Source organism: Mustela nivalis (assembly GCF_964662115.1).
Source record: "Mustela nivalis genome assembly, chromosome: 18".
NCBI classification, from domain to species: Eukaryota; Metazoa; Chordata; class Mammalia; order Carnivora; family Mustelidae; genus Mustela; species Mustela nivalis.
Genome location: NC_139037.1, coordinates 26,397,605 through 26,425,515, shown reverse-complemented (window position 1 = coordinate 26,425,515; position 27,911 = coordinate 26,397,605). Strand labels below are relative to the sequence as shown.

The 27,911-nt window shown below is 47.5% G+C and overlaps 1 long non-coding RNA gene across 1 annotated transcript; it reads left to right on the top strand.

The window, feature by feature from the left end:
• The first annotated feature begins 659 nt into the window (after positions 1 to 659).
• On the top strand, positions 660 to 22,653 carry LOC309853895. The gene is made up of 3 exons (XR_014306023.1): positions 660 to 895; positions 7,154 to 7,318; positions 22,477 to 22,653. It is a non-coding gene; the product is annotated as an uncharacterized lncRNA (long non-coding RNA).
• The last annotated feature ends 5,258 nt before the right edge of the window (positions 22,654 to 27,911 follow it).

The window sequence follows — 27,911 nt, the reverse complement described above, 5'->3', positions numbered from 1 at the left end:
CACGGAAATAGCAACTACATCAAGTCCTTCCAGGCGTCTTTTCGGAAGTCAGGATGGCCGAGCGGTCTAAGGCGCTGCGTTCAGGTCGCAGTCTCCCCTGGAGGCGTGGGTTCGAATCCCACTTCTGACAATTCCAAACTTTTTCTCTTTTTTTCGTTGCAACCTTAGAGGAGATTGCGTATGTTTGACAACTCTAAGAATGGACCTGCGATATAGATCCGGGCTTTCTTTTTACAGTCTCAGGTGAAATAAATGTCATTACGACGAAAGTGCCCGTCAAGAAGGAAATACTTGTTTTGTAAAGCGATTAAATAGAACTCTCCGAAGGTAAAGTATCACCTAGTAGATCTGTAACTGTTGGTGAGAAGCAAAACAGCTTTGTCAGGAGTGGGATTCGAACCCACGCCTCCAGGGGAGACTGCGACCTGAACGCAGCGCCTTAGACCGCTCGGCCATCCTGACTGTTGCAACCCAGCTTTGCAAGCAAACCTCTTCGGAATAGCTCTAGTGTACGCATGCGTAGCGAAGAGCCGCGTTGTGGGGAGGGCGGGGGCGGGCTTTGTTTCGCGCGGAGTGTTGGGAAGAACTAGAAAGACGCGCCCGCTCGAAAGGGCGGGGCGAAATGGGACTGGGACCGACCGAGCGAGGTGACTGACGGCAGAGGGCGCGCGCGGCGCGCTGGACAATCGGGGACTCTGACTCGCAGGCATGCGTGCCTTCGACCGGCACAGTTTATGCAGGCGTGCATTCATTTACAATTCAAGTCGGCTTCGAGACTGGCGTATCTGCCACACTTCCTGTGCATTTCCTGCACGAAGCCGTCAAACCCGCCTTCCCGCACCGGCTGGGAGATCTCTGCTTTCGCCCGCACCAGTTGAAATCCGGATTTCCCAAGGTCTGATAGCACGCATCTCGCGTTCTCCCTGCGAACGTTTGCCGAAACGGCACCTTCCCATTGTGTGTTACAGCCATTTATTCAGGTTCGCGGTCACACCGCGTCCCGCAGCGACACAGCGGGATACGCGCTGTGTTCCTGACCGTGTCCCTAGAGCCGGAACCGGGTTTGGCTCGAAGTAGGCGCGCAGGGAATGTCTGTGGATTAATCCTTCCCTCGCCTCCCCCTTCCTGGATTCTGTCATGCGGTGATTCACGTTTCCTCCCCGGCCACCGCCCCTCGTCCCCACGCCCCGGCGCGGTGGGAAGCAGATCCCGACCCCCGCAGCACCTTCCGCCGGGCGCCTCCATAACCCCAGACTTGGGCATGTCCTCGGTTCCGTCTAGGGACCAAAAGACTTATGCGCCCCGAGGGCCCCTTTCTCCGGGGGATTTCCGAGAGGGAAAAGGGCACTTCCACCCTCCCAGGATGTCATACGCCCCCGTTGACCCGCTCCCCCTCCCCCCAGTCCCCAGGCCCCGAAGACGAAGTTCCTAAAGGCGGGCAGGAAGGGGAGGAAGTAGGGGGGACAGGAGACAGAGGTTCTGTCGAGGCGGGGCCCCTGACTGGCTGTGTACCTTGGGTCTGAAAGGTGACTGAGGGTGACTTCTGTGAGCTGACCCTGGACCCTCGACCCTGGAGTCAGAGACAGGGGACAGACTCAGAGACTATGAGTAGTGGAGTCACGCTTGTCCCGCAGTGCCCTCTGACTCACCAGAGACGGTGTCACAGAGCAGCCTCAGGCAGGGAACATTCCCTACCAACCCGAGCTCAGGACCCTTTCCGGCCCTTAGGGCTTAGGATGCCAAGGGGTGGTCCGACTTCTCGGGTATGCAGAGGTCCTGATTCTTTAATGGGTGATGAACCTCCCCATCCCCTTTCCTTTTCACAAATGCTCCCTCCTCACTGGGTGTCAGAGTTTATTTCTTCGGGTTCAGCAAGGACCTCTTTTGCGTCTTCTCCTGAAATACAAATTGTCCTGGACACTGGAAAGGGCGTCCACAAACATTTAGGGAACACTTGCTATGTGCCACACACTCTTCTAGATGCTGTTAAGAAACAGAATTTCTGTCCTCACGATACATTCAAGCATGGGGTGAAGGGAAAGAGAGAAGACAGAGGTGAATGGCAAAATGTCAAAGAAGGTCAGGTGCTGATCCTTGCAGGACAGAGGATGTGTTAGGAAACTTGCAACCAGGTATCCTATAAGGTAGCCAGCAATCCTGTCTGGGGCACCATTTCTGGCCATCTGATTTGATAGGGCTTTTCATGACTTCTGCATACAAATGAATCTTGTCCATAGCGATGTAAGTGGATTTTGTTGCGGTGGAATGCAATTAATGAGTGCCTCCTGGATACTGACTATTTTCCCCATCTACTTATAAATTCATTTCATCCTTCCTGATTGCCAATATGCATGTGTCTTTAAAGATTTATTTATTAGAGTGAGGAGAAGGGATAGAGGGTGACAGAGATAATCCTAACCAGACATCCCTCCAGCTCAGAGCCCTAGGCAGGGCTTGATCCCAGGATCCTGATATTTTGACCTGAGCTGAAATACAAAGTTGGAGGCTCAACTGACTGAGCCACCTGAGCACCCGATACATGTATCTTTGATTTCTCCTTAGAACTACTTGTAATGGGGCACCTGGGTGGCTCAGTGGGTTAAAGCCTCTGCTTGGGTCATGATCCTGGGGTCTTGAGATGGAGCCCTGTGTTGGGCTCTCTGCTCTGCCTCCCCCTCTCTCTCTGTGCCTGCCTCTCTGCCAACTTGTGATCTCTGTCTGTCAAATAAATAAATAAAATTAAAATCAGCAATAACAACAAGTTGCAACATCTTACTGGTTTCCTCAAAATTAGTGAATTGCAAGAAATCTTTGACTTGTATTCATTGTATACTTTTATGAGAATCGTGATTTAACAATCTCCTTTAACCATGACCAAGAAAGACTAGAAGCTCTCATAGGAAGCGTGGTAAGGGAGGGCCTCTCTGAGGAGGTGATGCTGAATTTGAAAGGGAGAGACTAGATCAAAGCTGGTGGCATTCTTCATGGAAGGCATAGCCAATGCAAAGGTCCTGAGGCAGGGAGGAGTGTGGTCTGTTGGAGGGACAGCAAGCTGGTGGGACAAGGGTAAGGATGGAAGAAGCTGAAGTTTATGTCTCTCAGGGCTGGGATGCCAGGGAGGGGAATTTGGATTTTCTACTCTGTGTGATGGTGTCACTGGAGTGCTTTCAGCAGGGCAGTGATCCTAACTGGATCCTTTGAAAACGATCCCTTTGGCTGCTGCGTGAAGGGGGGATGTGATAAGCCAAGAGAAAAATCAGAGCCCCGGGAAAGGCCATGAGAGATGAGGTGGCTAGACCAGGGTAGTGAAGACTGCAAAAGGTGGCTGAATTCAAGATTCAAGGTGTGTTCTGGTGGTAAAAAGAACTAGTGTTGCTGGCTGGCTGGTATGCTTGTTGGGGTGCAGATGTGGAGAGACGGGACACAGGATGGGACAGAAAGTCACTAAGGCCATGGCGGGATCAGGTTACCAGATACAACTTTTCTTTAAGGCAAGTGCATCAGACAGGCGCTGCTAGCTCCCCACTCCTGCCCCATTGCAGGAAGCTCAGACTCAGATAGTCTGAATGACTTGCCAGGGTCCTCTGGAAGCTCCAGAAGCCTCTGGAACAACCCCCACCCTGCCACGCCTTATACCACGAACCTTTCTGACTGTGTATCATTTTGGAGATGGAGTCCAAGTCAGCCCCTTTCTGCCTGCTGCCCTCGGGCCTGGCTGGGAGAAAGTGCTCACTGGAGGAGGATCAGTGCTGGAGCTCTGCTCAGCCCTGTCTTCCAGGTTTGAGTGGATGGTCAGCTGTCCTCCCTCCACACTTTTTTTTTTTTTGTAAAGATTTTATTTATTTATTTGACAGAGAGAGAGATCACAAGCAGGCAGAGAGGCAGGCAGAGAAAGAGGGGGAAGCAGGCTCCCTGCAGAGCAGGGAGCAGACCCTGAGACCATGACCTGAGCCAAAGGCAGAGGCTTTAACCCATGGAGCCACCCAGGCACCCCCCTCCACACTTTTAAGGTTCCAGCCTCCTGGAGGAAGGCTTTTAGGATCCTATTCCAGCCTCAGGCCCCCAAGACCAAAAAATGGGAAAGGAGGAATCCTGTTTATCTCATTTTCCCTGCTTATCAGCAGCCTAGATATCAACAGTGGACAGTAGAGGGACAGGCCTCACCCAGTCCCCACTGTAGGCCTTTGTCCAACCTGAAAGAGGAAAGTCCCCTGAGCTCAGCCTGGGAAGTCCACCAGCATCTGGGGATGCCCCAGCTTGGCTCTTCCTGTGCTCGGCCCCAGTTAGTGTGGATGGAATTGGTGGCCAGTTGGCAAGCCAGTGCTCAGCCAGCCGAGGGGGCCCGCAAGGGGGATCCTAGCATCCCTGTGACCTTGGCACACATCACCACCTCTGCCTGGGATAAGAGTGGCAGGAAACCGAGTTTTATGAATGCTTTTTTTTACACCCATTCACTTGATGTTCCTAACAGTACCACAACATAGGTTGTCACGGCTCCTCTTTCACAGAGAAGGACAATGAGGCTCAAAGAGGCCAAGTAACTTACCCAGATTTGCCCAGCAGATAACTAGAGCCTGATTTGTCTGGCTCAGTACCCCTTCTGGACTACTACTGGGGGCCTAGAACTGTAATAGGTGCTTTTCTTTACATTGTCTTCTTTAACAACAACAAAACCCAAATACCCTAATGAAGGCTGCCAAATGGCCAGTGAGACTTTGTGATGTTATTTTTACTCCTGTTTTTATTCTTGGAGGAGACTTAAAAGAAAGGGTAGGTTTTTCCCAGCAAACCAGGCCAAGCAGAATGACCAAGTATTTGTGTTGAGGCTCTGGTTTCCTTGGCAAAGGTTGGGGGACAGAAATCATCAGGCGCCACCAGCAAAGCCCTGCCAAGGCCCTGGTTTGGGTAGAGTGGGGAGCCCAGGGGTGAAGTGGATGATGCAGGCGTGGATCACTGATGGGATGGGAACGGCTCAGTCCACCCAAGTCCAGCCTTGGCAGAGACAGAGGTAGATGGCCCGGTTTCCCGATTTTGAATGGGTCAGGTGGACAGTGGTGACCAGAATGGACCAAAGGCCAGGAGCTTACTTCCAAGTCCTCTGGATCACTTATCATGCCTCTAGAGCCTCTGGTCACCCTACAAAGAGAACTCTAGGAATGGGGCAGACCCTGTAGCTCACCACTCTGATAAGCAAGGGGGCACAGAGCCTATTTTAATCCGAGTGCATCAGCATGTGGCTTCTGAAACCACTCTGCTGTTTGCTAGCTGTGTGACTGTAGAGGAATTCCTTAGCTTCTCTGCTCCTTGCTTCCTCAGTTCCCTCGCTGTAAAATGGATTTAGGAATAGTGTCTGCCTCAAATAGTTGTTGTAAAGATGAAAGAGTTAATGCACGCCGAGTAGGTAGAGTGCTGGCAGAGAATTATGCCTTAGCCTAGAAAAAATAAAGCCCTATGCCGTCTCTGGCCCATGGTGGATACTGTGGGGCAAGTTTTCAGCTGTCAAACTGACTTTGCAGAAAGAGTGTCCATAGTGCCATCCCCTCGATCCCACAACCACAGCAGACCCCAACCAACTGCCCCATTAGAGCTAGCCTGGCTCACATCTCTAACCTTGCCTCCCATATCCTGCCCTCTACCCCCATCTGTTTCTCCAGTTCAAAAAGCCTGTTCCTTCCTGGGGCCATGGCACTGGTATTCCCTCTGTGGAGCCATTCCCCCCCACCCGCAGCTTATGTAGGACTGGTTCCTTTTATCGCTCCCCTGTAGGCTCGGATATCTCCGCTAAGTTGGCCCCTCGTCTTATCTCCCGTTCGCTCTGGCTGGCCTCCTCCTTGCAGGTGCGAAGTCCCTGGGCTCATTGCTGGCTTCTTTGCTCATCGTGCCTCTCTCCTACTAGGCTCTGTGCTCGGTAAAGGCAGGAGTCTTGGCCATTTTGCTCACCAGTTCCTCCCAGCAGGTAGCTCAGTGCCTTTCACACAGCAGGAGCTGCCGTATTGCAGGAGTGGATGAGCAGACGGATGGTTGGGTGGATGGACGGATGGACAAGTAAATTCCCTGGGTTTTCTGTCCTTCAAGGGTGGAATTCAGGAAGCCTCCCCAGGTGTGGCCCCCATGACCCCTTGTGTTCCCCTCTTTGTCTCTGACCCTCATGCTCAGCCCTTTGCATGGGTACATCAGCTCCTGCCCATCTGGTGCTCAGGCACCTCCAGATCCCCTCACAGGCCCGATCTGCTCTGCTTCTTTCAGCTAAAAGGCTTTTGATTTCTGCTTGAGGCCTGTTTAGCCCAGGGCTTCCTCTCCAGCAGGCTGACTGCTTAGCGCAAGGGGACAGGGTGAGGCGCTGGCTGAGGGTTAGAACCCTGGCTGGTCTCCTGGCATACTCCCTCTGCCCACATCCGTGTGATGGAGTAGACTTCTGCCCTACTAGTTGGTTAGCAGACTGCGCTGCATGCCTACCACCACCGTGGCCCCCTCCTCACTCCTGACTCCCCAGAGTCCCCCAACGCCTGGCCTGCTGCCGCGCAAATACTGTTGTCAGTCCTCATTGGCAGGTGCCACACTAGTCGTTAAATATTTTGAACGTATCCACAGGACTACATTATGGCTTTCCTGTTCTGCCTGATACCCCAGTACTCTTTGGGAGCCCCCTTTGGATTCAGTCCAGTGCTGACTCTGGCTGCCTCCCCCTCCCATTGCTCATCCCTCCACCTCTCCACTCCAGTCTTCTGGTACCAACCTGGATCTAGCTGTGCCTGAAGCCATCCATCCCTGGTCTTTTCACATAAGACAATGTAATGCAAACTTCAACCACATGTAACCCAAATAAATACAACCTAGATCTCTTCTGCCAACATGGAAGTCACAAGGGGGCTATTAAGGATTTGAAATGTGGCTGCAGTGAATTGAAATGGGTCATAAACGTAATATACAAACAGGATTTCAAACAAAGTAGGACAATAAATGGAAACTATTATTAATTTATAATGCCAATGACATGTCAAAGAGGTCATATTTTGGCTAGATCATATTTTGGCTATGTTGTGTCAAATAAAAAATATTATTAGGATTGATTTCAGCTGTTTCTATTTCCTTTTTCAGCGTTGCTCCTAGGAAAATCTACTTATGTTTGTGGCTTGTGTTATCTTTCTATCAGACAGTGCTGGGCTCCTGGCTGATCAACAAAACATCGGGAAGCAGGAGATCAGAGCCTATCCAATGAAACTAGGCAGCACCCTGGGAAAAACTCCAACAATGCCAGAGAAGGAAGGCAAAAAAGGACAGTTCTGATCTACAGGGATGGAGAGGAAGGGCATCGCAGGTAGGGGGCACCTGGTGAGCAAAGGCCTGGGAGTGGGACTCAGACAAGATGGGTCTGAGAACCAAAGGTGGCATAGAGGAGACTCGAGGGTTAAGATGGGCCACTGATTCCTCCAGGGAAGCTGGGGGAAGGAGGAGTTCTTGGGGATGGTGTGGGACAAAGGGACAAGTATTTTACTTGCCCTTCAGCCTCCATACATTTTCTGTATGTATCACAAGGACCCAGGGCTGGGGTAACCATCTCCCTAGCTGTGTAGAATCGGTTCTGGTCCCCGAAATGCTGGAACCCAGAATTGCAGGCTATGTCCGATGCCCACGCCCATCAAAATGGGGCTTCTGAGGCGGGAAAGAAGAGCCCCAATTCTGGGCACAGACAGGAATCAGCGGCTACAGGCCTTTCCCACCAGTGTGGAGCCAGTCAGAGCTCTCACGTTTCCTCCAGAAATTCTTTCATCTTCAAATAGCTGCGGATTTTCCTCTGAACTTTTGTTATGCCTACCAGTTTCTGTTTTATCTAGGAAACAGAACACTGTTTTTTTTGTTTCTGTTTCCTGCAGTGCCTTTTTATGGCCACTGGGATCCAGATTCTAGGAGAAATACTCATGTCCTAGGGACCTCAACAGAGGGTAAGGATATGCCAGCAGGGGCCTGGGAGGTGACAGTGGACTCTTGGAGTCCCAGGAGTCCTTGCTGAGTCATACAAAATCAGGGTGCCCATGCCCCAGCCAGAGCCTCTCCGGGGTAGCAATGCTCCCCAAATTTACTACTTTTGCAGTGCAAAAGAAAGAAACCTTGAGGGGACACCTGAGTGGCTCTGCCTTTGGCTCGGGTCATGATCCCGGGGTCTCTGCTCAGTGGGGAGCCTGCATCCTCCTCTCTCTCTCTGCCTGCCTCTCTACCTACTTGCGATCTCTGTCAAATAATTAAATAAAATCTTAAAAAAAAAAGAAAGAAAGAAACCATGAAAATGACTTTTCACTCTAAAAAAAAAGACCATTACTGACTCCTCTTATGTTCTCCAAAGGCTTCAGCAGATACAGGAGTGAGTGTCTTGGTTTATCAAGCTCCCCATAAAAATGAGGCAGAATCTGATGCAGTAGTTTTCTAGGTCACACAGCCTGAAAAAGATCCAGCTTCATTGCCTTCTCCTGGCCCTCAGCTCCCCACTGGCTGCCCCCTCCCCCAGGGAAGCTGCTCCCAGCCAAGTCAGGTTCCCCATCTGCACTAGAAGTGCAGCAGCCCCCCAGGATGGTGTGTGGTTCCCTGTAAGAGTGTGTGTGTGTGTGTGTGTGTGCGCGCGCCTGAACCTCAGACCACATATGCCCCCACCAGACCTCACACTCCCTGTGGGCAGGGCCTGCCTGGGCCCTTCATCCCCCACTGATCCCCAGCACCTGGCATCTTCTAGGCACCCTGGAAATATTTATTTATTTAAAAGATCTTATTTATTTAATTGAGAGAGAAATAGTGAGAGAGAGCATAAGCAGGGAGGAGAGGGAGAAGCAGGATTCCCGCTGAGCAAGGAACCCCATGTGGGACATGATCCGAGGACCCCAGGATCATGACCCAAGCTGAAGGCAGACGCATAAGTGACTGAGCCACCGAGGTGCCCCTGGAAATAGTAATTGAGCAAATGAATGGGTAAATCCTACGTTCAGAGTCTTTCCCGCCAGATATTCACCACACCCCCATTAAGGACCTCAGTCCCTATGTTCCAACCCCCGAGATGACATTTTAGAGGAGTCGATTCTTTCCTAAGGTCTGGCTGTGGGAGAGAAGACATTTCCTTTCTCTACCTAGTCAGTGCCCAGATCGAGTGGCCACTCTGTGCCAGCCCTAAGGGCCCCAGATAGGTGTGGGGGCAAGAGTGTGTGTTTCCATGAAGTCTCCCCAACGTGCCTGCTGTGTTAAGGAGGTACATTTATAGGGAGCCTCAAATTAGACCGAGCATGCGGCTCTCTATCCTCTGACAACTCTTGGGGGAAACTGAGGCAAGGGATTTGGAAACATTCTGTGACGGCAGCCGCTGGAGAAGACAAAGGTCACTGGGGTTGGGCTTCTACCTCCGGGCTCAGATTTGTCTTTCAGCCAGGGTCCCATTCAAGATATCTGTGCCCATAACCCATAGGAGGCGGGAGCCACGAACCATGTGGTTCTTCACCACAACTGCATGAGGCACCAAGGCTGTGGGGTGAGAACAGGAGCCACAGAATCTTGGCCAGAAGGGGAAGGTCATAGAGGGATGGGTGCCCAGCTCTGGCTGCAGACAGGTGGCACCCACTGATGCAAGAGCTGACTTAGGAAACAAGTGGAATTCGATTGGGCAGAAGAAGGCAGGACCCCTGCAGACAGCTCGGTCAAGAGGGGATGTGGTCGCTCTAGGATGGGCTTGAAGACGGGGATGGGCCGGCATCTTGGTCTGTGGGTGTGTGCAAGTATGTGTCTCTGGGAGTGAGAGTGTGTGTGTGAGTGTGTTTAAGCACATCACACACAGCTGATTAAGTGTGTGTGAGTATGCATGCTGGTTTAGAGATGGATGTGTGTCTTTGAGGGTGAGGGCACCCTGCTGGCCAGTGTGGGTATGGGGGGGGCATTTTCGGTGGCTGGCTTAGTGGCTGTGTGTGTGTGTTGTATGCAGGCATGAGGATTTGCCTGTCTGTGTGGGACAGGGATGGAGCAACAAAGCACTCTGAACTTGGGATGGAGCCATTCAGGGCTTATACCTCTGACAGACTCTTGGGAGTTTGTAGACTTGAGGGCAGGAGAGTCAAGTTCAAGTCCCAACTTGGCCACTTCTCAGCTGTGTGGCATTAATAGTTTCTTCTTTTCAAAATCCCATGTTCTCATCTATAGGATGGGATGGATCATTACCCTTACTGCCTCCCGGGGCTAACTGACAGACAGCTTTGGGAGGATGCCAAGAAACCGGGCCCCTCAGTTCACTCTGGGGAGAAAGGATGAGAAAGGAGTTCCCATTCTCGGTGGTGTTGGAATTTCTAACCATGAGCATGTATTCCTTTTATCATAAAAAAGATGTTATAAAAAGGCATTTGTGCTCTGGAAACCCTCACTGCCTTTCTCTGCATCTCTGGGAGATGCTTGTGGTTTTGAGGACAGATGACCGAGGTGGCCAAGCAGGGCATAAAGTTTTTTTGTGTGTTTTTTTTTTGTTTTTTTTTTTTTACCACGGGGGGACAGCCTTACCCTGAGGGTGGGCAGGCTCTTCTGGGTGGCTTCCCTCTCCCCAGGAGTCAGCTGGGGATGTCAGCCTCTAACTTAGGGTAGACAGGGAAGCTGCTTCCAGGAGGCCCTTTGGCTTGCCTTCCTGGCCAAGGAGAATTGGGACCAACCCCAGTCACCCGCTAGAACAGGTCCTACAGAGATGCAAGGGGTTACATGAAATGGAAACTGTTCACATGCTTATTTTTCCTTTCTTTTCCTTCCTTTTATTGTTGTTTTTGTTTTTAGTCATCTGGCACCCTCCCCAACACACCAATGAATCACAAAAAAGCTATTATCAGAGATTAACTCTGGTCAGGGAGAGAGCTTTCACTTTCCTTTTTGTGCCTTTCTTAATAAGGATTGAATTTTCCAAGTGTGTATGTTTTTTCTTTCTGTCTCTGACTCCTCTTCCTGCAAACACCAGGAAGTCTCTGGCCAGAGATTCCTGCCCTTTGAGGGTTTTCCTCTTTGAATCCCAGTGTGTTAAAAGGAAATTAAAACCTTAGTCACTCTTATATCATTTAAAAAATACAAAAATGCTGAATTTCAATACTTTACACATTTTTACATTATATATATATTTAAAAATTTTAGCAGGCGCTACACATACGTAATGTAAGAATTTGAAAAACTCCAACATCCTTTCCTGATTAAAAAGAAAAAAAACAAAACAACTCAACAAACTAAGAATAGAAGGGAACTTCCTCAACTTGATAAAGGGCATCTTGAAAAACCCACAGCCAACACCATACTTAATAGCAAAACACTAGATGCCTTCCCCCTCTGATCAGAAATGAGACAAGGATTTCTGCTCTGCTCTCCTTTAGTCAACATTTTGTTGGAGGTTATAGCCAGGAAATAAGTAAAAAAGAAAAGTAAAAGGCATCCAGACTGGAAAGGAAGAAGTAAATTGTCCCTACTTGTAGATGACATGATTTTATTTTAATTTTTTATTGAGGACATGGTTTTATACACAGAATAGTTTCAGGGAATTAGCAACAAACAAACAAACAACCCTCACTAGACACCCCACTAGAAACAAACGTAGTGCTATAAGGTTGAGGAAAGGTCAATATATAACGACCAACTATATTCCCGTATACCACTCACGAGCAAGCCAATAATAAAAATGAGGAAAACAATTCCTTTTAGAACAGTATCCAAAAGAATAAGATACTTTGTAATAAATTTAACAAATGCAGTGAGAAAAAGTTTTGCACAGTGACAATTTTAAGTTGTTGCCAAGAGAAGTTAAAGAGATCTAAATAAACAGACAGACATTCCATGTCTCTGGATTGGAAGATTCATTTTCTTCTTTTCCTCCATTCTTCTTTTCTTGTGGGGGGAGGAACAGAGGGGGAAAGACTCCACACCCAGCAGGGTGCCCGACTCCGCTCCATCTCACAAACCTGAGATCGTGACCTGAGCCAAAAACGAGTCAGAAGCTTACCTATCTGAGCCACCCAAATACCCCTGGGAGACTCATTTTCTTTTTTCTTTTCTTTCCTCTGCCCCCCCCCCCCCCGACCTTGAACTTTTAGGAGAAAATCTCTGTGACCTTGGGTTAGGTAAAGGTTTCTTAGATATGACAGCAAAAGAACAATCCATAAAATTAAAAAATTAACAAATTGATTACATCAAAATTTACAACTTTATGAGTCTCACCGTTAAGGAAATCTAATCACTAGGGGTGCCTGGGTGGCTCAGTTATTAAGCCTCTGCCTTCTGCTCCTGTCATGATCGCAGGGTCCTGGGATCAAGCCCCGCATGGGGCTCTCTGCTCAGGGGGAAGCCTGCTTCTCCTTCTCCAACTCCCCCTACCTGTGTTCCCTCTCTTGTGATGCCTCTTTTGGTCAAATAAATAAGTAAAATCTTGAAAAAATTAAAAAAGAAAATCTAATCACTAAAAGTGAATATTCCTAAATTATGCATGTGATTAAAGACACAGAGAACACTTTGTAAAACGCTCACTACTCAGAAAGAAGACAAATAATCCAATTCAAAAATAGGCAAAATTGGGGTGTCTGGCTGGCTGAGTTGGTGGAGCATGCAGCTCTTGATCTTGGAGTTGTGGGCTTGAGTCCCATGCTGGGTGTAGAGATTACTTAAAAGTAAACTCTATGGGGGAAAATAAGCGAATAGATATTGCCCTAAGAAGCTGTATAAACATCCAGGAAGCATATGATAAGGTGTTCAACATCTTTAGTCATTAGTGAGATATAAACCACAATGAAATACCAATTCATACCACAAGAATTACTACAATAAAAAAGGATAATACTAAGTATTAACAAGGATGAACCTAGAATCCTCATAAGCTGATGATGGAAATGCAAAATGGTACATCCTATTTGGAGAAGTTTGGCAAGTTTCCTAAGAAGTCAAATATAAGTTTTCTATATAACCCTAGGAATATTTATCAAAGAGAAATAAAAACATAGGTCTACACAGCGACTTACATATAAATGTTTAGAGCGGCATTATTCATGATAGCCAAAGAGTGGATTCATAATAGCCAAACGTCTGTGGATGGATGAATGAATAAACAAAATGTAGGACATACATACAAACAGAATACTGTAATTCAGCCACAAAAAAGGCAAGAAGTATGGATGCATGCTCAAACCTGGACGAATGTCAAAAATACTACGCTGACTGAAAATCGACAGAAACAAAGGGCCACATATTGGATGATTCCATGTCTATGAATTTTCCAAAAAAGGACAAAACCGTAGAGACAGTAATTAGTTTAGTAGTTGTCTGGGGTTGACGAAAGAGAAAGGGATGTGATGGCAAATCAGCGTGAGGGCTCTTTCTAATGGAATGTTCTAAAATGTAATTGTGGTCATGGTTGCGCAACTCCTCACATTTACTAAAAACCATTGCATTGTACACTTCGGAGAACAAAACAACAATGATAACAAAAGAATGTACAATTTATTTATCCACTGTACTGTTGATAAACATTTGGGTAGTTTCCAGTTTGGAACAATTATAATTCTGCTAATGTGGACATTCTTGTATATGTCACTTGGTAAACATATGTACACATTTCTCTTAGGCATGTATCTAACAGTAGAATTCTGGATCACAGGGTATGACTACACTCACCTTTAGTAACTACTGCTGAGGAATTCTCCCTAGTTTTCTCCAAGTTACTCTCCATCAGCAGTGTATGAACTTACTCATTACTCTACATCCTTGCTGACAACTAGGATTGTCTGTCATTTTCTTGTCAGTCATTTTGATGGGTTTGTAGTGGGTACCTCATTCTGGTTTTAATCTGCATATCCCTGGTGACTAATAAAATTGAAAGTAATTTCAAATTTTCTTTGATTGTGTTTCTGATCACTTGGAAATCCTCCTTGGGAAATTCTGGTTCAAGCATTACTGCCCTTTTTCCCCTCCTTAAGTAGTCTGTCATTTTCTTATTGGTTTTCAGAGGAGTTCTTTATATATTCTAGATGAATACTTTAAATCCCACTTTTTGACTTTTCACCATTTTAACAGCATTTTCTGGTGAACACAAATTTTAGTTTTAGTGTAGTCTAACTAATCAGGTTTTTTCCCTTTATGGTTTGTACTTTTTAAAAAAATATTTATTTATTTAAGATTTATTTCAGGTAGAGCAAGAGAGAGAGAGAGAATGAGACCTCACGCACAAGCAGGGGAAGCAGTAAGCAGAGGGAGAAGCAGGCTGTCCATTGAGCAGGCAGCCTGATGTAGGGCTTCATCCCAGGACCCTGGCATCATGACCTGAGCTGAAGGCAGACTGAGCCACTCAGCTGCCCCTATGGTTAATACTTTTTAATATCCCCAGTCAAGAGGTTGTCTCCTAGTTCAAGACCATGGAGATATTACCTGTTTTCTTCTAAAATACTTACAGTTTTCTCACATTTAGATCAACAATCAATCTGAAATTGACTTTACATATGGTTTGAGGCAGGGGATCCATATTTTTTTTCCCCCATTTGGATCATTGATTGATACAATACTTTTTTTTTTTTTTTTTAAGCACAACAGTTTTGTTTGTTTGTTTTTTATTTGGCAGACAGAGATCACAAGGAGGCAGAAAGAGAGGGGGAAGCAGACTCCCTGCTGAGGAGAGAGACTTGATCCCAGGCCCCTGGGATCACAACCTGAGCCAAAGGCAGAGGCTTTAACCCACTGAGCCACCCAGGTGCTCCAAAGCTTAACAGTTTTAAAATAAGTCTTGACTCTGATGGGTAAGTCCTCCAGGTTGGTTTTTCTTCCTCAAATTGCTTTGGTCATTTTAGGTCTTCTGCCTCTCCATATAAATTTTAGAGTCTTTTTTTTTTAATTTAATTTATTTATTTGATAAACAGAGATTACAAGTAGTCAGAGAGGCAGGCAGATAGAGAGGAGGAAGCAGGTTCCCTGCTGAGCAGAGAGCCCGATGCAGGGCTCGATCCTAGAACCCTGACACCATGACCTGAGGCAGAGGCTTTAACCCACTGAGCCACCCAGGTGCCCCAAATTTTAGAGTCTTAATGTAGTAAAAACCATCTTGTGATTTTTGACTGGAATTACATTAAATCTATAGACCAATGTGAAGAAGTCAGAAGTAGACTTTACAATTTTGAACTTCCAGTCCGTGATCATGGTATATTTCTCCATTCATTTAGCTTTTCTTTAATTTTATTTTCAAAAACATTCAGTGTGGGGCGACTGGGTGGCTCAGTCTTGTTGGGCTTCTGACTTTTGATTTTGGCTCAGGTCATGACCTCAGGGTTGTGAGATTGGGCCTTGTGTTGGGTTCTGCTCTCAGCAGGAGACTGCTAGAAATTCTCTCTCCCTCTGTGCCCCCTCCTCCAGTAAATAAATAAATAAATAAATCCTAAAAGAAAACAAAACGTTTGGTGGTTTTCAGCATTGAGGTCTTGCATAACTTTGATTAGATTTATTTCTTAAGTTTTGGGGGAGGGTATGTGTTATGGTGAGTGCTGTGAATTGTGTAAGACTGATGAATCACAGACCTGTATCCATGAAGCAAATAATACGTTATATGTTCATTTAAAACTTTTTATTTCTAGGGGCGCCTGGGTGGCTCAGTGGGATAAGCCTCTGCCTTCGGCTCAGGTCATGATCCCAGGGTCCTTGGATCGAGCCCCGTGTCGGGGGGCTCTGCTCAGCAGGGAGCCTGCTTCCTCTCTCTCTCTCTGCCTGCTTCTGATCTGTCTGTCAAAATAATAAATAAAATCCTTTTTAAAAAAAAACTTTTTATTTCTAAGTTTTTAAAAAGACAGATGTAGGGAAAACTCTTCTCTGGAAGGAGGTGTGTTGAGGTGTTAGCTCTGTCCCCAAACCCCACTGTGCTTCTGACATGAAGAGAGTGGCACGGAAACCAAGGCCTCCTGAGGGAAGGCTGGGAGTAGGGCCCATGCGCCATGAGGGATGTGAGGTGGTGAGAGCCACGGCTGACCTAGGGAGACTGCAGTAGCTCCAGAGAAAGATCCAGACCCAGGGAGAAGCTGAGTCACCAAGATGGCAGAGCATCTGGTGTAGGAAGCTGAAGGTTGCGTTCCTGAGGGCAGGGGACCCCCCCCCCACCAACAATGGGATCATTGGGGCAGTCCCTTTTGTCTCCTTAAGTACTGTTTCCTGTGTGTCCTTAAGGCATGTCCCCGTCCCAGAAGTCATGAGCACATCCTGTTCCTCAAAGCCGCCACGGAGTCTGATGGAGATCTTCCAATGACCCTTGAGTCAACTGGAGAAGAGGGCTGCCTCTTTCGGCTCCAAACCGCCGCGCTGGTCAAGGTGGGGTGGTGACTGGAGACCCTCTGCTGTCCCCAGACCAGGGGAGGGGACTGAGCTGCTCAAGGGTGCCCTGGTGCCCCTCTGCCCTTGCCCATTCTTCCCCACCCCAGCTGTTTGTGGGAATTCTATGTCTCTGCCTGGGAGGTCCAGGCAAATTCTTTCTGTGTTACAGATGGTCGTAAGTCTGTGACTTCCTCCAACTGACCTGTCCTGCAAGCGTCTTCCGGAGCCCTTAGGCAAGAGAGCCACTGCATGCCTTGGGGTGGTGGCGTCTCTCTGCTCCATCCATTCCTATATCCCCACCTTCCTTAGAGAATCTCTTCTGTCTTGTCCTTAACCCCTGAGGTGGGACCCCAATCCTGCAGCCGGGGTTTTCCAGAAGCTCCACTAGCCCTATTCCCAGCATCTCCCCCTCTCCACGGCCCCCTTCAGGGTTCTTGAACAATGGGCGAGAGTTGGGGAAGGTCTCATGGAGCCCCAAAGGAGCAAGATAGAGGCGAGCTCAGAGGAAAGAGCACTGGACTTCACGGATATTGTCCCTGTGAAAGTAGCAGGTGATAACTCGGCCTGGCTCTCTGTTATGTGGATTGACTTACTTAATCTTCACAGAACTCCTTTGGGGTGGGTACTCTTGTTTTCCCTGTTTTGCAGAGAAGGAAATAGGCACCAACGGGTGAGGCTGCTTGCCAAGGTCCACAGCTCTAAGTGATAGAGCCAGGATCCAAACCCAAGTGGTTTGACTCTACAATGTGGGCTCTCGACTCGAATAATCTGCTGCTTCGTCCAGCCCTTGGGACCTCTGAGCTCTTGGTCATGCTGTTCTCTCCTACTGGAATGCCCTTCCTCCCTCCTCCACCTCCCAAAATGCACCCCTCCAGACCTAGCTCAGTGCTTCCCCTTGAGCCAGGCAGAGCTCCAGGCATCCTCCTCAAGACTACCAGGCTGCCCCTTCTTTCCACTGTGGCATGGACACGCCATGTTGGCTTTGCCCAGTTATGACATCGCTCCACAGCGAGCCATGAACATTTCCAGGCAGGCCCTGGGCTCTGTCCACTGTGGTGTCCCAGCCTCCAGCACGTAGCAGCAGACCCATCCAAGAGCTGTTCAGTGTCCCAGACGAGGCTCGCCTCAGCTTCTGCCTTTCTGGCTCCTGTGGGATTTTGGATAAGTCCGTGGGACTTGGGATAAATCACTCCTCCTCTCTCACCTCAGAACCATCTCCATGGTTCCCAGGACTGAGCTTTTTTCTCTAATTGTTCCTCAGCTCCTGAAAGCCCCATCTCTCCCTGCCAGGGAAATCACCTGAGGACTTTCCCTCCACAGACCATTCTCTGGGAGAGAGATGGGAGCTGCTCGTTGGGCCAGTCCTGACGTTCTGGGACTTGGAATGTCCTGGAGGAATGTCTGAGTCACCTTCCTGTCTGAGGAAAGCATTTGGCTGCTCTCCCTGGGGTGATGAAGGGCCAGGAAAGGTCCTGAGTCCTCTGTCCAAGTTCTACTCTTCTTGCCCAGGCCTCAGCTGGAGAGTCATCTAGTAACAGCAACTTACTGATAAATTGCTACGAAGTAGGGGCACCTGGGTGGCTCGGTTGGGCAGGCATCTGACTCTCGGTTTCAGCGCAGGTTGTGATCTCAGGGTTGTGAGACTGAGCTTCGGGTTGTGCTCCTCGCTCAGTGGGGAGTCTGCTTGAGTTTCTCTCCCTCTGCCTCCCAACCACTCACACACTCTCTCTAGCACTAAAATAAATAAATATTTTAAAAAATAATAATTGTAAATAATAATAATAATAATTATTATGAAGTATTGTATACTACCTCTTCCCGACCCATTCCCAGCTCTGTGCATTTCCAAGCCAGAGAAGCTGGGCAGCAGGACAGTTAGGACCATAGGTTGGGGTCAGGTCACAGCTCCAGCTTCAGGGCTGCTATTCCTTCCCCTCTCCAAGCCTCAGTTTCCCCATCTGTAAAATGGGACAAGAGGGCCTTTCCTCCTGGATCGCTGTGAAGAACCCACGTGTAAGCCACACAATGCCTGACCCGTAGCTACTGCTCCGAACCTAGCTTTGACCATTGAAGAGATGAGATCTGCGAGCAGCTTTGGTGCAAAGAGTAGGTGTTCTATTTTTTCTTTTAAAGATTTTATTTAGAGAGTGAGAGTGGGAGTGGGGGTGGGGGTGAGGAGGGATAGGGGGAGAGGGCATCACGAGCAGACTTCGCACTGAGCGTGGAGCCCCACACGGGGCTCAATCTCATGATCCTGAGATCATGACCCTAGCGGATATCAGGAATCAGACACCCAACTGACTGAGCCACCCACCCAGGCTCCCCAAACAGGAGGTGTTCTCTTCACCTCCACGTCGGCAACATTGAGCACATGATAAATATCCAAAAGACCTCAGGAAATGTTCCACTTTTAGCCCTACCTCAGTGTCTGTGTGTCTTTGGGCAATCTGCTTTCCCTCTCTGGGCTGGCCCTCTTTGTCTGGGGGGTGGATGTGAAGTTGTCTCAGCTGACACTTTAAAATCGAGGCCCAAGCAAGTGGTGGGTCACTGGAGTCATTCTGCAGTTGGCAGAGCTGACCTGGTCTGATTTCTGTCCCTAACCGTAACCAGCTATGTGACAGAGAGAAGTTCTTTGACCTCTTGAAAACTCTGTTTCTTTATCTATCAAGTGTGTCCAGATTCTCCCTTTTTCTCAGTGTTGTTCTACAACTCCAGCCCATGAGGAATCCTTGGCGTAGACCCAGAACATTCTAAGTGCTCAGTTAATTAAAGATTATTTAAGAGAGGGGAAGTGGGGGCAGAGGGAGGGTGGTTGTAAATCATGTGTGTGGGAGCCCTGAAGAGCAACAAACTCCAGCTGGTGAGGCAGAGAGAGGCGCTCCTTGGAGAAGATTGGCCCGAAGGCCCAGAAAGGGAAGGTGACCTGCTCTGTGCCACACAGCTGTTGCGGCAGAGCTGAAAGGGCCTCCACGGATTTGGCCCCAGTTTGGGCTGGGAGGTAGCAGTCTATGAGGGGGGCAGGCACTGGCTCTCAGATGACCCCCCGGGAAGGGGGATGCCGTTTTCCAGTTTGTATTGGGAAGGTCTGATTTCCTCTCCTCCTTCTGAGAAGCCAAAGGCTCCCAAAACAAACAAATAAAGATTGGTTTGTTTTATTTTATTCAGTGACTGATTGGTTTTACATAATATGTTTCAGCAGGGGCAGTTTTTCCCTGCTGATTTCACCCTCTCTGTTGAGGAAAGGGCTTCAGAACAGGAGGCAAGAGGGTTCTAGATGTCTCTGGGACTCAGTTTCCCCTTTTGTGAAATGACCTGATTCTACAGGTATGCATGTAGTCTTGCAAACCATGTACTCTTGGGCATCTGTCTGGCTCAGTCGGTGGAGCCTGTGACTCTTAATCTCAGAGTTATGTGTTTAAGCCTCACCCTGGTTGTAGAAATTACTTAGAGAGGGAGACAAACCGTAAGAGACTCTTAACTCTAGGAAACAAACTGAAGGTTGCTGGAGGGGGTTGCTGGGGGCGGGGGTGGAGAGATGAGGTAATTGGGTGGCAGGCATGAAGGAGGGCCCTTGATATAATAATGAGCACTGAGGGGGTGCCTGGGTGGCTCAGTAGGTTAAAGCCTCTGCCTTCTGCTCAGGTCATGATCCCAGGGTCCTGGGATGGAGCCCTGCATTGGGCTCTCTGCTCAGCAGGGAGCCTGTTTCCTCCTCTCTCTCTGCCTGCCTCTCTGCCTACCTGTGATCTCTGTCTGTCAAGTAAATAAAATCTTTAAAAAAGAAATAATGAGCACCGAGTGTTATATGCAACTGATGGATCACTGACCTCTACCTCCGAAACTAATAATACACTATATGTTAATTAATTGAATTTCAATAAAAAATGTGATACACAAAGTAAAATCTTTGAAAACAAAAATAAAACAACCATGTACTTTTGCAAGCCACTGATTATATTGTACAATGGGGGGGTATAGAAGGAACAGAACAGTGTGCAGCATTAGGAGGGGTGAGGGGAAGGAGCTGTATACATCCGGTTGCAGAAGCAGAAAATACTCCTCAGGGCTCCATGAGGAATCAGTAACAGGGCTTGCCTCTGGGGAAAAAATACCAGTCTGGAATGGAGAAATATTCACTGTTTATTCACTTGTACTTTTTGTTTTTTTTTTAAGTAGGCTCCCTTTTGGGGTGCCTGGGTGGCTCAGTGGGTTAAGCCTCTGCCTTGGGCTCAGGTCATGATCTCAGGGTCCTGGGGTCAAACCCCAAATGGATCTCTCTCTCTCTCTCTCTCTCTCTGTGTGTGTCAAATAAAATAAATAAAATCTTTTTAAAAAATTTCTTTTAGGGGCACCTTGGTGGCTCAGTGGGTTAAAGCCTCTGCCTTCAGCTCAGGTCATGATCTCAGGGTCCTGGGATCGAGCCCCACATCGGGCTCTCTGCTCAGCAGGGAGCCTGCTTCCCCTCCTCTCTCTCTGCTTGCCTCTCTGCCTACTTGTGATCTTTCTCTGTGTGTGTGTGTGTCTGTCTGCCAAATAAATAAATAAAACCTTTTAAAAAGTTTTTTTTTAATTAAAAAATAATAAATAAATAAGGTAGGCTCCACGCCAGGAGCCCAATGTGTGGCCTGAACCCAGGATCCCAGGACCGTAAGATCAAGACCTGAGCTGAGATCAAGAGTCGGACGCTTAACCGACTGAGCCACCCACTATTCTTTTGTATCTTTTAAAATAAAATTGTCCGCTTTGGCTGTGCCATTCCCCTGGCCTCCCTGTTCCATTTCTGGCTGCTCTGTTGGTCTGCTGCTTTTCCCAGCCAGATCACCCAGAATAATCTCTTTAATGTCTGGCCGTCTGATTAATAAGCTTAATCCCCTCCCCTCACATGGAGCGGCTTCTTCCCAGGTTCCAGAGACTAGGACATGAGCATTTCTGGGAGGCCATGAATCTGTCTACTGTATATGACTTTGATCAATTTCCAGTTTTTTGTTTTTGTTTTTTTTTAATTAACATATGATGTATTATTTGCCCCAGGGGCACAGGTGTGTGAATCATCAGTCTTACACAATTCACAGCACTCCCCATACCTCCCCAGTGTCCATCATCCAGACACCCCAATATTCCATCCTGCTCCCCTCCAGCAACCCTCAGTTTGCTTCCTGAGATTAAGAGTCTCTTATGGTTTGTCTCCCTCTCTGGTTTCGCCTTGTTTCACTTTTCCCTCCCTCCCTCTATGATTTTCTGTCTTGTTTCCTAATTTCCTCTTATCAGTGAGATCATGTGATAATTGTCTTTCTCCGACTGACTTAATTCGCTCAGCATAATACCCTCTAGTCCATTCACTTTGTTGCAAACGGCAAGATTTCGGGTTTTGTTTTTTTGGGTTTTTTTTGATGGCTGGATAAATATTCCAATATATATATATATACCACATTTCCTTTATCCATTCATCTGCTGATGGACATCTAGGTTCTTCCATAGTTTGGCTATTGTGGACATTGCTGCTATAAACATTCGGGTGCCCATGTCCCTTCAGATCACTACATTTGTATCTTTGGGGTAAATACCCAGTAGTCTGATTGCTGGGTCATAGGATAGCTCTATTTTCAACTTTCTGAGGAACCTCCACTCTGTTTTCCAGAGTGGCCACACCAGCTTACATTCCCCAGTTTGCAGTTTTTGATTGGTTCTTTCTGACTACCTTGCACTGTTTTATCATTGTTCTTTGGTGGGGAGTGTTTTCAGAGTTTGTCAGTCATTCCAGAAATCCCAGCCGTGAATGGTAAATTCTTACAATGAAATACAGTCTAGGCATAAGGACAAATGCACTGAAGGGAAAAGGAGCCACGTAGCTGAATCTCACAAACACCGCATGGAGGAAAAAAGGCGCCTACGAAAGAATGCTTTCTGCCTGGTGCAGATGTACAAAACACTGGTCTTGGCAGAGGTGCTGGGAAGGTGGCTTCCCTTGAGAGGCTCGTGATTGGAAGAGGTCGTGAGGGGGTTTCTGAGTGCTGATAATCTTCTATTTTTTACTTTTTGTTTTCAAGTTTCTAGACATCTTGCAAAAACAGTATGACAAATTCCTGTATTCCCATCACCCGGAGTCATTGTTAACATTTTGCTACCTTTCTTTTTTAAATCCTTCTCTCTTTCCAGATAAGGCATCCTGGCCCATGGGGCAGAGACAGCATCCCCGGTACAGCCACTTTCTGGAGCTCAGGATACAGGATGCAGGGAGAGCATCCTTTTCCTTCGTGGGTGGTCTTGGAGGATACTTCTCGAGAGATACGGACCTCAGTCATCCTCCTACCTGAAAGCTCCTGGGCATTCCAGGTACTCTTAGCTCCCCCACCTCTCTTAGTCCTCTCTTCCCACCCACATCGCTGGGCATCAGGGCAAATAAGTGACAAGCAAGTGAGGGTTAGGCACCATCATGGAAAAAACCTTGAACGTGGAGATGTACCTCCATGGGTTTTCTCCTCTCCTCCTTCCACATCATTCCTCACCCTCTTCTGCCTCCCTCCTTGGAGGGTGTCATGTCCCCTCATAGTTCCAGCCACCACCTCTTGTCTTGGGATTGCTTACTGGGATTTCCCAGGACCAGGCATATAATCCCTCCAGTTCAGACTTTTCCCATCTGTGAAATAAGCAATGGCCATTATGCTCTTTCAACCCCAAAAGGGCTATGGTGAGGACCGTTGGAAGCAGAGAATGAACAAGTCTTTGGTTCTCAAACAATTTGGTGGTGCAAGCGTTACTCATCCCCATTTCACAGAACTGGAGCCTGAGCCCGAGGAGTATGAGGCTTTTAGCCCAGCTCTCACTGCCAGTTGGTGCTGGAGCCGAGCCAGAGTGGGGATCTCTGAAACTTTAGGGGATAGCCACAGGAGACACATTCTAAAGCTTTTAGGTGCCTCTCATTTTATGGAGCAGTGAAAAGCCAGATTGGAAATGCAAAAACATAGCAAATGGCTGAAGGGATGGATGGCATGTGTGGGACTGTTTGCTTTTCTAAGAGGAAAAGAAAGCACTGATGGTTTGGCAATGGGGCTTGCTCTCTGATGGCAGGCCAGAGCTAGCTCTTCATTCAGAATAAGGTACTGGAGGATAAACCATCTTCTCCTCATCTGGCCACTGCTTCTTGGAGGACTTTCATGTTTCATCATTTACAAAGACTGGTAAACAACTCTTCATCAAACCCGTTTCCTCTTCTTGGGCACCCGGCCAGATTATGGCTCCCGCTTCCCTTGGCAGTCAGGTGAAGCCACGTGTCTAGATTCTGGTCGGCCGGTTATCTGCAGGAGATGGGAGATCAAGGCACTGTTTTCTTACGATAGGAGAAACAGCCGTATAATATATGCAGATGAGATGCTACAGTCCAGGGGGGAAATTGATGCTGCCGGGAAGATGTGGGAGAATGAGAATGCCCTTGAGTCAGAGAGGTCAGGAGCAAGGGAGATGCACTTCTGTGGGCAGATACTGCAGCTGCGGGTGGGCGTTTTTCTGATAACTTCTCTTCTCTTGGGAAAATTGGAAATAAGGGTCATCGGTTGAGAGTCTGGATCAGGGAGGAAGGGTTGAAAGTTTAAGAGGAGGAAAGAGAGGATGGAATAGTCTGGAGGAAGGGGAGGGTGAACGAGCCAAGGAGACGTAGTAGGACTTTTGGGCAGCCCCAAGGGACCATGGGAGACTGGTGATCTTGAATGGACAGTTGGTGTGGATCAAGCCCCACATGGACAGCCATGTCTGGCTGCACGGGTTCAGGTGCACTGAGTGGAGTGTTGGGTTTCACTCTGGTCATAGTTGTGCCAGGAGGTAGCAAGAAGAATGGGAGTGGAAGTTAGTTGGTCAAGAGAGTTGAGGGCATAGGCAGACAATGCTTGTAATGAAAGACCGTGGAAGTTGAACTGAGTGAGGAGAGAAGTAAGGACCTGAGGGGGTAGCAAGGGACAGGGAAAGAGGACGGGATCGATCTGGGTGGGGTCAAAAGGTTTTTGGAATTGGATACTCAAGCAGTAAGCTAAACTGATTGATGGTGGCGGTTAAAAGTGAGGGGTCTTTGAAATTGAGATTATGCAAGCACAGTTATGGGTAATGATGTGGTCAAGGGTATGATCTTGGGATGGAGGAGGTGAGGTAGGGGGAGGATAAGTTCATCAGCACAAAGGAGGTCATGGAACTGAGAGGGTGGTTATCAAAATTACCAGGATTATGACACAATCACACTGGGGAGAGTGACTATGAGCTGGGAGCTAAAATTGTCAGCCAAGGGTGGTGGAGAGGGCTACAGCCAGGGGTTTGGTAAGGGGTGGTAATGTCTGGCCACATCCATTTCAAAGAATCTAGGGGCTTTAGGGAGGAGAGAGGAAGAATGGCTGACTGGGAAGTAGCTTTGAAGAATGTAGAGGATGCTTATCCCACCCCGGCCCCATGGTGATTATGGGTACTACAAAGAAAGCTACAGGGACCCAGGGTCCTCAGAGGAGAACCAACTTTAGAACGAAAAAGTGAGCAAAAAGATGAAGGCAACAGGAAGACCCAGACAAGAATGTCCATTCATTACAGAACTCTTAGTAATAGTGAACATCTGGAAACAACCTAAATGTCCATTGCCAGGGGAGTGGATAAACAGTAGATTCATCTGAAATAGAATTTGCTACACGCAACCGTGAAAATGAAATGTGCTAGATCCATGTGGATCAATAAAGTTTATAAATGTGAACTTGAGTGAAACAAGCAATTGTAAAAACGTTCCATCAAGTGTGATGCTTCCTCTCTAAGACCCACAAAACAATACTATATTTTATTTATAAAGCTATAAAAGGATAATGACCTCTTTGGGAGGGCCCCCAGCAGCTTCAGTATGGTGGTTTTGTGGTTACCCATGGAAAACGGTGGAGGGGAAATGGGTAAGGGTGGGGGTAAGGTAGCTTTGGTGGTATCGAAAATATTTTATTTCTTAATGAAAGAAACAGAAAGAGAGAGATGAACCACAGTACAAACTAAAACATAGCAAAATATCAACTGCCGTTAAATTTGGGTTGTGAGTCCCAAGACTTATTTTACTTTTCTGTATGTTTGGAAGGTTTCCGTGTGAAAGTTTTAAAGATTAAAAAGCCCAGAGGGGATTACTGTGAAGTGCGGTAATCAAGACGACCTAGCACTGGCATAAGGATGGGTGTGAAGATCAGTGAACTAGAACCAAGAGTCCAGAAATGAGCGCAGACAACTGACTTTTGACAGGGTGCCAAGACAATGAAATGGGGGAAAGCATAGTCTTTTTCACCAGTAATGCTGGCACAATGAGAGAAGAATGAAGTTGGACCCCTACCTCATATGATATACAACGATTAACTCAAAGTGGATCAAAGATTGAAATGAATTATGACCTCTGCCTTCGGCTCAGGTCATAATCTCAGGGTCCTGGGATTGAGCCCCGCATCGGGCTCTCTGCTCAGCAAGGAGCCTGCTCCCCGCCCCCAATCTCTGCCTGCCTCTCTGCCTACTTGTGATCTCTGTCTGTCAAGTAAATAAATAAAATCTTCAAAAAAAAAAAAAAAAGATTGAAAGAAAGAGCTGAAACTGTAACACTCTTAGAAGAAAATATAAGGATAAGTCTTCACACCCTTGGATAAGGCAATGGTTTCTTAGAGATGACACCTAAAGTAACCCAAGGAACAGTAGATCCATTGGATGTCATCACAATTAAAAATTTTGGTGCTCCAGAGGATACTATCATGAAAGTGAAAAGAGAAGCCAAAAAATGGGAGAAAATAAGGATCCAAAATCAGCATATACTAAGCAAAGTAAGTCAATCAGAGAAAGACAATTATCATGTGATCTCACTGATACATGGAATTTGAGAAACAAAACAGAGGAGCATAGCAAAAGCAAGGAAAAAATAAAATAAAACCAGAGAGGGAGACAAACCATAAGAGACTCTTAATCATAGGAAACAAACTGAGGGTTGTCAGAGGGGAGAAGAGGAGGGATGGGGTAACTGGGTGATGGGCTTTAAGGAGGGCACATGATGTGATGAGCACTGAGTGTATATAAGACTGACAAATCACAGACCTGTACCTCTGAAACCAATAATACTTCATATGTTAATTAATTGAATTAAAATAAAAGATGGTATCAGCATACACAAAGAGCAGTTATAACTCAACAACAAAAAGACAATTGACCCTACTTATTTATTTATTTATTTATTTATGATTTTATTTATTTTTTTGAGAGAGAGAGGGAGCAGAAGCAGGGGGAGAGGCAGGGGAAGGACAGAGGGAGAGGGAGGAGCAGACTTCGCATGGAGCAGGGAGCACCATGCAGGGCTTATTGCTGGGCTCCATACGGGGCTCAGTCCCAGGATTCCCTTAGATCGTGACCTGAGCCGAAATCAGACACTTGATGAACTGAGCCACCCCGCCCCCTCGCCACCCCATGCTCTGACAACCCAATTTTAAAATGGACAAAGGATGGGGGTGCCTGGCTGGCTCAGTTGGAAGAGCATACGACTCTCGATCCTGGGGTTGCGAGTTTGAAACTGCATTGGGTGTGGAGGTTACTTGAAAATAAGATCTTTAAAGAAGAAAAAGGGCAGGGGCGCCTGGGTGGCTCAGTGGGTTAAAGCCTCTGCCTTTGGCTCAGGTCATGATCCCAGGGTCCTGGGATTGAGCCCCGCATTGGGCTCTCTGCTCAGGGGGAGCCTGCTTCCTCCTCTCTCTGCCTGCTTCTCTGCCTACTTGAGATCTCCATCTGTCAAATAAATAAATGAAATCTTTAATCAAAAAAAAAAGAAAGAAAAAGGGCAAAGACATGAATAGACATTCCAGGGAAGATATACGAACAGCAAATATGCACGTGATGAGATACTCAGCCACATTAGTCATTAGGAAAACATAAATCAAAACCACGATGACATACCACTTCATGCGCACTAGGAGCTGTAACCAACATCTAGATGGTAACAAGGGTTGACATGGAAGTGGAAGGATTGGAGCTTCACTGCCAGTCGCTATGGAAATTGGGAGAGCCTCCTTGGAAACAGCCTGACAGGTCCTTTAAAAGTGAACCATAGAGGGGTGCCTGGGTGGCTCAGTTGTTGAGCATCTGCCTTTGGCTCAGGTCATGATCTCAGGGTCCTGGGATTGAGCCCCGCATCGGGCTCCCTGCTCAGCAGCGAGTGTTCCTCCTTCTATCCATCCCCCACCTCCCTCTCTCAGATAAATAAATAAAATCAGGTAACCATAGAATTGCCTATGACTTGGCAATTCCACTCCTCCTTAAACACCCCAAAGGGTTGAAAACAGACGCTCACACAAAAGTGTGGACATCATGTTATCATTTGGCTATCATCAAAATAGCCGAAATGTGGAAACGACCGCTAGTAGTAGTAGACTGCTAGTAGATGAGTGGATGAAGCAAATATGGTCTCCACTAGGAAATATCATTCAGTCGGAAGCAAGCACGGACTACTGAAGCATACTCCAGCCCTAGTGATCCTTGAGAGAAATTAGGCAGCGAAAGAAGCCAGACACAAAATGTCACATGTTGCGTGGTTCCGTTTCTGTGAAATGCCCACAAAAGGCCAA